This window comes from Fukomys damarensis, unplaced genomic scaffold (assembly GCF_012274545.1).
Source record: "Fukomys damarensis isolate Sample0158 unplaced genomic scaffold, DMR_v1.0_HiC HiC_scaffold_5, whole genome shotgun sequence".
NCBI classification, from domain to species: domain Eukaryota; kingdom Metazoa; phylum Chordata; class Mammalia; order Rodentia; family Bathyergidae; genus Fukomys; species Fukomys damarensis.
In genome coordinates, this window is record NW_022900917.1 from 84,268,200 (window position 1) to 84,280,100 (window position 11,901).

An 11,901-nucleotide genomic window follows, 5' to 3' on the forward strand; every position below is an offset into this window, starting at 1 on the left:
GGCGTCGGGGATAGATGGGTGAGCCAAAGGCAGGTGTGCAAGGAGAGTACTGGGCAGGGGGATCCCCTTCCCAATCGACTGTCACTCATTCCCTGCCAGCCCCCTCATCCCTGCATCCAACCTGCTGCTGGCTCGGCCCCTCATGGGTGTGCATAGAGGGGTCTGAAGTTAGCCCAGTGCACCCCAACATGCACCCACATGCCTTCAGGCCCATTCAGTTGGGTATTTTGTTTTGCCCTTTGGCCTGTGGTTAGGAATCTGTGAGTTCACCTGGTACGCAGCCCACCCAGCTCCGTCTGAGGAAGGTGAGTCCCCATGTAGTCGCCCTCCAGTAAACTCCAGTGAGGAAGTGGAGTTATGGTCAGAGTCAGCCTGTCCTGGTGAGGGAATCCTGGCAGGGCAAGGTGCATGGCATGGGGCATTTGGAGGACCCTGCAGAGAGGGGAAAGGGGAAGAGGCCTCCCCAGAGGTGGAACCCGTCTGTGTAGCTGCTGGGCAGGGGTAAGATGAGGCTTAGGCTTTGCCTCAGCTTCCCAGTGGGAGAAGGAGTGCTGGTGAAGGCCCGGTGCAGTCTCTGAATAAGGTGGCACCCACTACTAGCCTGTCTGGCTGCAGGTTGAGAGAAGAGGGACTCCAGGCCAGATTGGCCTGGCCACAAAGCTACCACTAGACCTCTCAGAAGAGAGAGGAGCACCCTTTGTCACCTGCCCTGACAGAGCCAGCTGTCCATGGGGACAGGCCCTCTTACAGGGTTGGGCAGCAAAATTGCTGGGGGTAGAGGGGGCCACAGGGCCTGGTGGGGCCTTTATCCCAGCTCATAGAGCAGAGGACACAAGCCAGGACCACCCAAGACTCTCTTCTGGGCTCAAGATCCTCCAGAGCTGGGCCTAATGGTGCACATCTCTAATTCCAGCACTTGGGAGGCTGAGGCAGGAGGATTGCTGCAAATTCAAGTCCAGCCCAGGCTACACTGTAGGTTCAAGGCCAGCCTAAACTACATAGCAAGACCCTGTATAAAAAGAGAGAGGCAATCCATCAGACTGTTCTACAGCACACAGGTCTTCCCTGAGGTCTGAAGAGAGGAGCAAAACCTTGGCAGAACTCACACTAGAGGACACCTGCTGCCTCTTTCACTGTGCTGCTCTGGAACAGGAGAAGCAGTGTCAAGGGCAGCCCTGGCCCCTAGCACCCCATTCCTGAGCCTGTGCCCCGTCTCCCTGCAGCTGTGGTGGCACTCTGAGCTCCTGGACCCCTCCACACTGCTCCCTCTGCTGAGAAACCCCTTTCCCCTCCCTTTAGCCTTATGTCCTTGTCTCCAACCTTACTCTCCTCCCCTCTCCTCTCCTTCTTTCTACCTTCTTGCCTCCCCCGGACTTTTTTTTTAATGGTACAGGAAATCGAATCCCCACCCCTTTTATTTTAATTGTGATGCTGGGGATTGCCCAGGGTCTTCTTCATGCTATTCCCCATTTTATTTTATCTTATTTTATTTTACCTTATTATTTATTCAGTACTGAGGATTGAAGTCAGGACCATTGGACTGAACACTTCCAGCCTTTTTTTTTTTTGAAACGGACTCTTGCTGCTTAGTTCAGGCTGGCCTTGATGACTGTGTAGCCCACACTGACCTCAAACTTGTGGCAATCCTTCTGCCTCCATCTGCCAAGTGCTGGGATTACAGAAATGTGCTACCACACCTGTCTCCCTTATTTTTTAGCTTCTGAGACAGGGCCTCATTATGTTGCTAAATTGCCCAGGTTGGCCTTGAATTTTCAATCCCTTGCTTTAACATCCCAGAGTACTGGGATTCCAGCTGTGCACCATCATGCTCAGTTTATTTTTTATTTTGAGATGGAGTCTTGCTAAATTGCCCAGGCTGGCTTTGAACTTGTGATCCTATTGCCTCAGCCTCCCAGAAGGCTGGGATTATACGCTTGCACCACCACGCCTGGCTTCACCTGCTCTCTTGCCTCCCTCCTCTTCCTCAGCATCCTTACCCTACCCCCATCCCCACCATCACTCACGTCCATGCCACCTAACCCCCCCCTTCACCGTTGCCCATGTCAGCAGCATCACCTCATCACTGACGTGAAGGGCTGTGACTTCATGGGGTCTCAGTGGGGTCACCCCAAGCTGAACCCGTTGGTCCTGGGACACCGGTGGGTGACCAGCAATGTCCAGTAAGCTTCCCGGAAGCTTGCTGTGTGGCTGGAGGAAGAATGAGGTCGGGGATCGCCTGAGACTCTGGGGAGGATGGCGGGGCTGCAGCAAAGGGGAGAACAGACCAAGAATCCAGGAGAGAAGTCTGGGGGCAATCTACGGGGGGGGCAGAGAAAAGGGGGACCAGCTCTTCCCCCCACCACACTGCTGGGCTAACACCACTGAGTGCAGCAGGATGGAGCCCAGCAGCTCGCTGGTCAATGCTCCCAGCTCAGGCAGGGGTTGGAGGAGAGGGTTGGGCAGGTCTTGGTCAAGGGCATCTCCTCTGGGTCAGAGGTCTCACCCAGCCTTGACCACCACTTTGGGAAGGGGATCTCTGCCCAAGGTTTGTGTCATTTCAGGAGCCAGGTGGCCTGGAGCCAAGGCCCATCCCAGGGAAAAGGTCCCACAGCAGCCTGGGCCTGGTGGCTGCGCTGAGCGCCCACCCCAGGGTGGCTGGGCTCTACGGCCATGCATAATGCAGTATTTACCTGGGGCAGGGAGTGATTGGCAGCATGGGTCCCACTCCCCTCCCCATCGGCCCCCAGACGCGAGCCAGACGTGCATTAAGGCGGGAGTGACTTATCGAGCTGTCAGGGGTAGCGTTTTAAGACAGAATTATAGAGGAGAGGAAAAAGATTTTTACCAAATTAATGAAAAATCAATCTGGCCTCAAAAATCCATTAGCCTTCATAATGCGCCAGTTCCAGGCTGAGCTGCACAATCCGATATCGGCTGTTAAATACCATGGTGGCTCCCTGGCTGCCCACCATTCATTACAGTCGGTGTTTACTTCTGAGAGTGACAACTGCCCCCCGACATCCCGCTTTAGCTGTCTAGGGTCCCCGTCCCCCAGAGCTCCTGGGAGACCCCACGCTTGGATCCTGGGCTCGAGGAGTCAGTCAGTGTCCCCTGACACCCAGTCAGGCATGGATGGTCCAGAGCCCCACAGACAAGGGAGGCCACGGGGAGAGGGTGTGTAGACCCCCTTAGAAGGCAGTGTGGATGCACTGGGAGATGTGCTATCAGTGATGCGAGCGCCCATAGGAGCCAGTCTCCATGGTGTTTGTCACGGTGGAAAAAGAGCTTGCTGTGGTGCTGGCCCACAGTGCTCATGGTGGGTGACTATGAGGGCAAGTAACCATTGTGATAAGGTGACCACAGAGTGAGATGAGCAGGTCAGTGGTGCTGGTCATGGTGTTAATGTTGACAGATAGTGAGAGAGAAGCCGCTGGCCTCGGGTTCCATAGCTATTGAGGGAGATGGCTGTGCATCCATACAGGTGACCACAGGACAGCCAAGCACCCTGAGGAAGCGGGCAGCTTTTCCCTGGAAACAAACCCTCCATGAAAGCAAGCGGCTTGCCTGGGATCCCAGGCCCTGGGAAGGTCTCAGCTGGAGGACATTCACCCTTGCTCACGCAGTCACATACTGGGCCAGTGCTGGATAGAGCCAGTGCGGCAGCAGGAGGAGGCTGGAAGGTTGTCACTCTGTGGGGGACAAAGGGCCAGGGACCAGAAGGACAGGAGGGTCTGTGTTGGTCCAGCAACAGGTGGGTGAAGGGGCTGCTTCCTTCCGTGTACGTTTTGAGCTGCTTGCTGGCCAGACTAGAAATGGATGTTTGAGATCTGAGATCTGTCTGTGCCTGACATCAAACAGGCACAGGATTGAGAGGCTGAAGCAAATGTTCATTAAATTGGCAAAAGTCTTTCTTTTTTTCCCCTCCTGGAATCCTGCCTGAGACTCTCCCTGCTGTCCTGACCACTGCATCTATCCATGGCCTGCCTGCTCCTTCTGGCCCCTGGAAGGCAGACAGGGCCAGCACCTCTCTGCCCGCTCAGTATCTCCCTGGGGCCTGGCCTTGGCTGGGTAGCACTCCCAGCAAACCCCCCGCGGCAGCTCACTGGTGCCCAGGGGCCCTTGAGGTAGGGTGGGACCAGCAGCTCCTTAACCTGAGTCTGCTCCTTGTGGGGCTCCAGGGCCTTGCTCTGGTTAGGGCCACATGGTATCCTCTGTGTACCTGCCCTACCCATACTATATTCTGCAAGAAGATTCACATTCTGGACACCGCCAGCTCCCGGAGGTGCCATCCTCCTGTGTCCTCTTGTTCCTGTCTCACACACTCACTTGTTCATTCACCCAGGGCTCTGGGCCTCTCCTGGGAGTTGTGCCTACAGTATAACTGCCCCCAAAGGCTCAGTCCTGCAGGCTCCTGACCTCCAAGAGTGGACAGACTAGTCAGGGCCAGCGGGTGAGAGGTAGGGACAGACAGGAGGCCCAGGCTAGCGAGGGGCAGTAGGAAAAGTGATGGGAGTGTAGCCAGTGGTAGATCTGAGGAAGGTGTGCACAGGACAGGTGTTGTTCTGGAAATCCAGGTCCTGAGACAAGGCAGAGTGAAGGGGATCTGGGACGAGAGGACCCCTCACAGACTCTGTGTCACCACCCTCACCTGCCTGGCCCAGGACCTGGAGAAGGAAGTTGCCTATGGGGGACCTTTGTGGCTGCGGCTCTGAAGAGAGAACAGTGGGGACAAGAAGAGACATGTACCAGTCTTTCTGTGTCAGGGTGGAGAGTTACAGCCCAGAAAGAGTGGCTTTGCCCAAGATCACGAGTTTAAGGGCAGTGTGGTAACTGGCTAGGGGGACTCCAGGGCAAGTCTCTGGTTGCCCCATCACCCCTCACCACGCCCCGCTGGAGCCACACAGCCTCAGCAAGGTCTCATGGATTAAATCCCAATTAATTAGTGGTGGTGGTTGGCGGGAGGGCTGTGGGCAGCCCTGGTTCCTGTCTGCTGTCTCTCACAGCTGCCTGAGCCCACCAAGTGGAGAAGCTTCAATGATTGATCTGTGGGCAATGTGAACAGCCAGAACTTAGAGAGGGCAGGGTGCAGCCACCGCACAATGATCTGAGCCTAGTCCTGCCCCTAAGCTCTGCCCAAGGCCAGTGGGGGTCTGAACCATTATGGCCACGTTCCTCACCTACCAGTCCCCCTCTGTAGGTGGGGCCCCCTCACACACACCTGCCTCTCTTGCTGTCTCTGTCTCCCTCCATCTTGATGCCTCATCCTCTGATGTCTGACTCTGGGTCTCAGGGGAGCATTTGGGGATCCCTGTTTCTGTTTTCTCTCTCTGGTCTTATACTGGCCTTCTCTGCTGGGCTCAGGGTCTCTGGTGCTCCCTCCCCACATGGGGGCATCTGTCTCCAATCCACATCCCAGGACCTGCCAGCCACAAAGGAAGGGCTGGGCTGCAGCTCCCTGCAGGTGTGGATGGCAGCCCCCCCACTACCCCGGGGGATCAGGGTGGAGGTCACCTATGGCTGGCGGGCCCTGCCTAGGCCTGGGAAGCACTGAGCAGGGTCATGGCAGGTCTGGACCGGCCAGCATGTACAACGGACTAGAAGCAGTGAGAACCTTGGCTCTGCCCATGTGTCCCAGCGTGGATGAGCAATGTGGGGTGAAGAGGAAACATTGCCTCATAGGTCCTCGCTCTGTGGTCACTGCTAGACAGGCCACATCCCCACCCCAGAGCCTAGCCAGGCCAGCGTCTTGGTGATCAATGGCCAGGCGCATCCTGAGCCTGGAGCAGATCTGCTGACCCAGGCGGGACCTGCCCATCCCGTTCCTGCCTCATCAATAGCAGATCATCCGGAGCCATGCTGTCCTCAGCCTCCTGGGGAATCATAGCAAGGACACCAGGACGCCAAAGAAAGCTGGGGCATCCCAGCCTCACCACCATGCTTGTCTCTTCAGGGACCCCAAGCCTGTCTGAGTGAGCCCCCCAAGGACACTGATGAGATCCCAGAGGCCTTGCCACAGTAGAAGAGCCACCCAGCCTCACTATCTAGCCAGGGCCTTTAGAGGGCTGCCGAGAGCTCATCTCTGTCTGGAGAGCCCAGGGACCTTGGCCCTTGGGGAAACCCTGCTCCAGGTGTCCCCAGAGAAGCCAAATGGCACTGCCTGGCCAAAGGACACCTAGTGCTTAACAGGAAAGGGACTGAGCTTAGTCAGTGGAGCCCACACTTTTCCTCTGCCCTGGACAGCCTGGTCATCAGGTTACCTGGGAACAACACAGCAGGAAAGAAGGGACAGAGAGGAATTTGAGGCCTGACCAGGTGAGGCTCTTTGGCCCTGCTGACCCCTCAAGGCTGAGGCGAGAGTACCTCTGTCCCTCCTTGGGGAAGCTTATGGCCAGGCAGTGGGGCAGTGGTCAGGGCAGCTGCCCAGGGAGGCCCCGGGCTGGGAAGTGTCAGAAGAACCCGGGCCAGCGGGAGGTTGGCAGAGCTTGCACCCACCTCTCACTGTGGCTCTAGCCAGGACTGGGCCCATGCTGGAAAGGATGCAGACTCTTGGAAGCCACTCCTACTTCAGCCTCAAAGGCCTGAGCACAGCTGTCCTTTACTTCCTGAGCAGTGGTGATAAGGCAAACTCCAGCACAGATGCACCCAGAGAAAGTCTTAGAGCTTGGATTCACAGTGTGTGTATCTCTTCTTCGTATATTTTATATAAATGTACATAATCTATAAGTTCTGCTGGATAAGTAAAGAATTGAATAAGCAAACAAGTGAACACTGCGCTGTTAACTGACCCACTCAGGACAGTCTGGGTCTGCTTGTTGTGGACGGCACCCACCTGGCAAGGACTTCATCCCAGTGAGGCAAGGAGCAGCAGGGGCTGCCCAGAGACAAGATGGCATCTGGTGCTTGGTCATGGGCACCAGGACGGAGCTACCCAAAGACAGGAAGAGGTCATTACAAAAGGTGTTGAGCAATGAATAGGAGTTTCCTGGGCTGACTGAAGAGGCTTCAAGCCATTGTGAGGGGAAGGGGCAGGAGGGAGAAGAGGTAAGGCGGACACCTCTCAGGGGGCTGCAGAGAGGTTTTGGCAGGGCTAGAACTGTGGATGGATGATTGCCTGGGACAGTGATACATCCTTGAAGGTCTCTGGGCTGGCTTGGGCTCCTGTTTTAGCATCAGAGAGGTCGAGAGACATGCCAGGGTCACACAGCCTTTGGGGACGAACCTACTGAGACTTCGACCCTCACCTCCTGGCCTGGCCCCTTCCCATCCAGCCTGGGCCCCAGACATGGAGGGAGGCGGCAGGGCTGCCTCCTGCTGCTCCCTGGCCCAGTGAGTGGCTTGGTGTGGGAACTGGACGTATCTGTTCTTGGAACCAGTGTTTATGAATATTCCTAAAGAGGAGGCTCAATCAATTATCCCAGAGCATGAGCATTTTTCTCTGTGAGAACAAGCAGTTTTATACACCTCGGAAGAGGCTCCTGGTCGATGACGGTGAGCACACTGCCCTCTCCACCTCTCCAGCTGGCGGCCACCTGTCCCTGAGGGCACCCTTCTCCCTGCCCCAGGCCAGTTCAGCAGCCCTGCTGTCTACTCAGGGAGCCCAAGGACACAGGGGCTACATGGCAGGGAAGAGACGAGCTCTTTTAGTTCAGCCCCCATCCCCACCAAGCTGAGACCCCTGCCCTCACCAGCTCCCGCCGTCACTGCCTCCCGCAAGGTGCAGCAAGCCTGGTCCACTATGGACTGTCTGTCTCCTGCCCAGATGGGCCCTGGAGTTGGGCCTCCACAACTTTGACATGAGACCACTGGATTTTTAAAAATTATTCGTAACATCAAAGTTACCATTTTAAACTCTTTTTTTTTTTTTTTTCCTTCCATACTGGGGATTGAACCCAGGGCCTTCACACTGAGCCACATCCTCTGCCCTTTTTAATTCTTTTTTTTGTTGTTGTTGTTGTTTTAGAGACAGGAGGATCTCAGTAAATCTCTAAATTGCCCAGGCTGGACTCAAACTTGAGATCAGGATTTTTAAATTATTTGTAAGATCAAAGTTACCATTTTAAACTCTTTTTTTTTTTTTTTTTCCTTCCATACTGGGGATTGAACCCAGGGCCTTCACACTGAGCCACATCCTCTGCCCTTTTTAATTCTTTTTTTTGTTGTTGTTGTTGTTTTAGAGACAGGAGGATCTCAGTAAATCTCTAAATTGCCCAGGCTGGACTCAAACTTGAGATCCTCCTGTCTCAGCCTCCCGGAATGCTGGGATCACAGGTATGTGCCACCCCACCCAGCTTATTGTAGCCTTTATGCATGTACATGTACATGGCATTAAACACATGCCCTGTTGTGAGCCTTTCCCACTATCAAGCTCCAGAACTTGCCGTCTTCCCAGGCTTTGCCCACCCAGTATGAGTCCCCAGCTCCTGGCACCGCTCTTTAACCTCTTTAACCTCTGCTGTCACTGAGCCACCATACCTGCCCTTTGGTGACTAACATCCACAGCATGTGCTCCAGGTTTTCCAGACCATGGCACACGTCCTGGAGGCTCAGAAGGAGGGTGGACCAGGCAGGTCGGGGAGGTGGCACCCAGGAGGGCTTGTGAGGAGTGCAGGGAGGGGGTTGCAGCAGCAGCCAGGTCTGGTCTCACAGCAGATTGATGCCTCCAGGCTGCCTCAGCGGAGAGAGTTTTTAATGGTCCCTAAAGCCCTTGGTCAGCCAGTGCTGAGCTCAGCACCCCGCCCCATGAAGCCAGGGGCCCACCTGAGACCGCATTCCCCACACTGCCGCCTCCTTCCTGGACAGGGCTCCAGAACCACCAGAGAACACAGGGCCCCGTGGATCCACAGACTTCTGTGCTGACCCCTCTGTGCTGGGCCGGAACTGCCCTACCCTGGGGGCCCTGCTGGGGGCAGGGACCAATCAGAGGCCCCCACCCCATTTGTCATAGGCCCATTAAGTGCTGACAGCTGCTTCCCATCTCCCCAGCTCAGGGCAAGGACAAGGCCCCCTGGTGCCCATCAATCACGGCCCTCCATCATGATTTGCACTGGGGGCCTCTGAGGGCAGCTCCCTCCACCCCATGTCCATCCGGGAAAGAGATCACAGAGGAAGCCAGGTAGCAGGGATGTAGAGAAGGCTGCCTCACCTAGCACCCACCACAGTCCACCCCTAGCCCCCACTTGGACCCCTCACATCCTACCTCTAGCTGTCGGGGAGAGGAGGCTACTAGATCCCAGGCCACCAGGAAGGGTACAGCCACTGGCCTCCTAGGCTGAGGACTGCTGGCCCTGGGTGCTGAGCAGGGTAGAGAGAGGACTGGCAACTCTTCAATCTCCCTTGAGTCTGTCACTTCAAGTCCCTGCCTGGTTCTCTGGAGTCCTGGGGTCCAGGAGTTCCCTGCAAGCTCTTAAGAAAGTCAATGGCTCCCTCATGCTTCACCCAGGGTCAGACCTCCCTCAGGCTGTGGTTATTTATATGACACTGCTCAGTTATTTATAGGGCCCTCAATGGGAGGTGCTGCTGGGCCTGGCCCCCTGCAGAGGGGAAAGGGTCCCTGGGCCAAAGCAATGTCCCCAGCCTCCCCCATTGTGGGCCAGCAGAGACGAAGGGGTAAGGGCCACCCAAGGGCCATGATGCCTGCCTATGCTGAGCACTGGGCCACAGGCACTCCTTGTGGGCCTGCTGGCTCTATCTCAGGAGGGCAGGGTGATGGGCCAAGGCTGGGGGCCAGCCCCTCACGCTAGGGTCTCCAGGTAACAACCCAGGTACTTGTGAACTCCAGATAAGCAATGAATTGTTTTTCCCCTAAGTACTGTATACCCAAATAATGCAGGGATATACACCGAAATGGTTTTGCTGTTCTCTATGTAAAATCCAAAGGCAGCAGGGCATCTTGGGTTCCATTTGCTGGCTCTGGCCACGCTCATAGCTAGGAGTAGGGGAGGATGCCTGCTGCCCGGGTGCCCCCTGAGGAGAGAAGGAAGGCAGCCCTCTCCCACCTTCCCACCAGGAGCAGCTGCCTGCCCTGCCTGAGGTTCACTCACCTCCTCCCATATTTCAACCTCCCACTTGCCTTGTGCCCCACCTCCACAGCCTGGATTAATTTGGGAAGGACAATGTTTATATTAACCATTCATTTATTGACGTCTGCTTGCTGGGTCAATGGCCAAATTTATTGTCTCAGAAGACGGGCTGTATCGAGCCAAGTGGCCTCCTCCCTCCCCCGGCAGCCCTGTGGTGGACAGACGCTGTCGATACACAGACCGCTGACCTTGGGCCTGCCAGTCTCTGCTGGGGGCAGGAGAGGAGGAAGTGGGTCGCCCTGCCCTCCAACACTTCTGTGCCACCCCAGGCAGCAGCAGCCACGTTCTGGGGTCAGAGCCCAACAGAGGAGTCCAGAAGACTGAGGAGATGAGGACCGAGGCAGCATGCACGTGTTAGCCTACACCTGCCTTGGGCAACGTGGGATTATGGATGGGTCAAGCTCGAGGGCCCCAGAGCATCTGGACTTAGCACCTGGCTCTGCCAGCCTGGGTCCAGAGGAGTGCTGAGGACCCAGAGGATGGGGTAGACACAAGCCTGGGGACACCTGCATCTTCAGTAGCCTGTCTGAGGCAGGGAGGGGAGAGGATGAGGTCAAAGGGTTGAGTGGATCCTGGGCCCCTTCTGTGGAAATCCTGCCACATCTTCAGGTGCCACTCAGCTCCACTCAAGTGGGGACCCGACCCCAGCTCCCGGGAGCCCCCTGGATCCTCATAACCTCAACAGATACAGCCAGGAGTGCTCCTCAGACGAGCTGGGGTGGCTGGCCCACCAAGGCTGACCCTAAGCTTGAGTCCACAGCCACTAGGCTCTCCTGCCTCTCCTCTCAGCTCTTAGTTCATTCATCTGTTAACAGTGGGCATTTACTGTGTGCCTGGAACTAAGGGATGGCGGGAGTCTTCAGACAAAGATCCCCAAGCCTTGGGGAGTGGCACAGGCCAGACATGCAGGCTGACTGCGGGTAGGTCAGGCCACAAAGCAGAGGGTTTACAGATGCAGTGAGGAGTGTCCCGGCTACTGAGGCAGGCACTTCCCAGTTTGGCACGGGAGAGGGCAGTGTTGAGCCGGGCTCTACGGGGTCTGCCTGCCATAGTTGGTGAAGAGTGGAGCACGGAGAGTTAGAAGTCACACTTTCTGGTGTCTTGAGGTAGGATCCTTCAGGGTGTGAGAGGAAAGGGTCAGGGACCAGGAGGAGCAGCTGCGAAGTCAGGCTGCTGGGACCTCCTCCACGCTGCCCACCAGGACCTCCCACCTCCCGACTCTCCAGGCTGTGCTGCCGCCCGTAGCCACCAGACGGCGTACAGAGTCCAAACTGGGAAGGCGGCTCTGGGGGAGTCAAGGGGCTGGTCAATGGCCTCATTTGTCCGCCAGGCAGGCAGTCGATGGGCCTGGGATAGCACGTGCTGATTAAGACACCACACTTGAGTTAGAACCTCCTGCCAGCGTTGATGAGCCATTGATCAGCTTGTCAGGGAAGCAGGACAGAGAGATGGAGGAGAGAGCAAAGGAGAAACAGAGGGTGAGACAGAGAGACCACAGGGAGGAGAGATGGAGTCACAAATCCAGCCCTGCCTCCCTCAAGTGACTCAGTGGGCCCAGGGACAGGTGTGTCGCCACCTCTTAGACCTCACTACAGGGGTGAGGCCATCCCCAATCCCCTAGCCTTTTTGCTGTTTCCTTTTATATGCATGATTAATAGACTGTTTTTGAGCCGTTTTAGATTTGTAGAAAAATGAACAACAAGGGCAAAGCTTCTGCATTCTCCTTAAACCTTCCTTGGTTTCCCCCATCATGAACAGTTCCATTCCCAGGGCTCACCCACTACAGCTGCTGACCCTGGGGCAACAGGTCTTGATCGCAGAG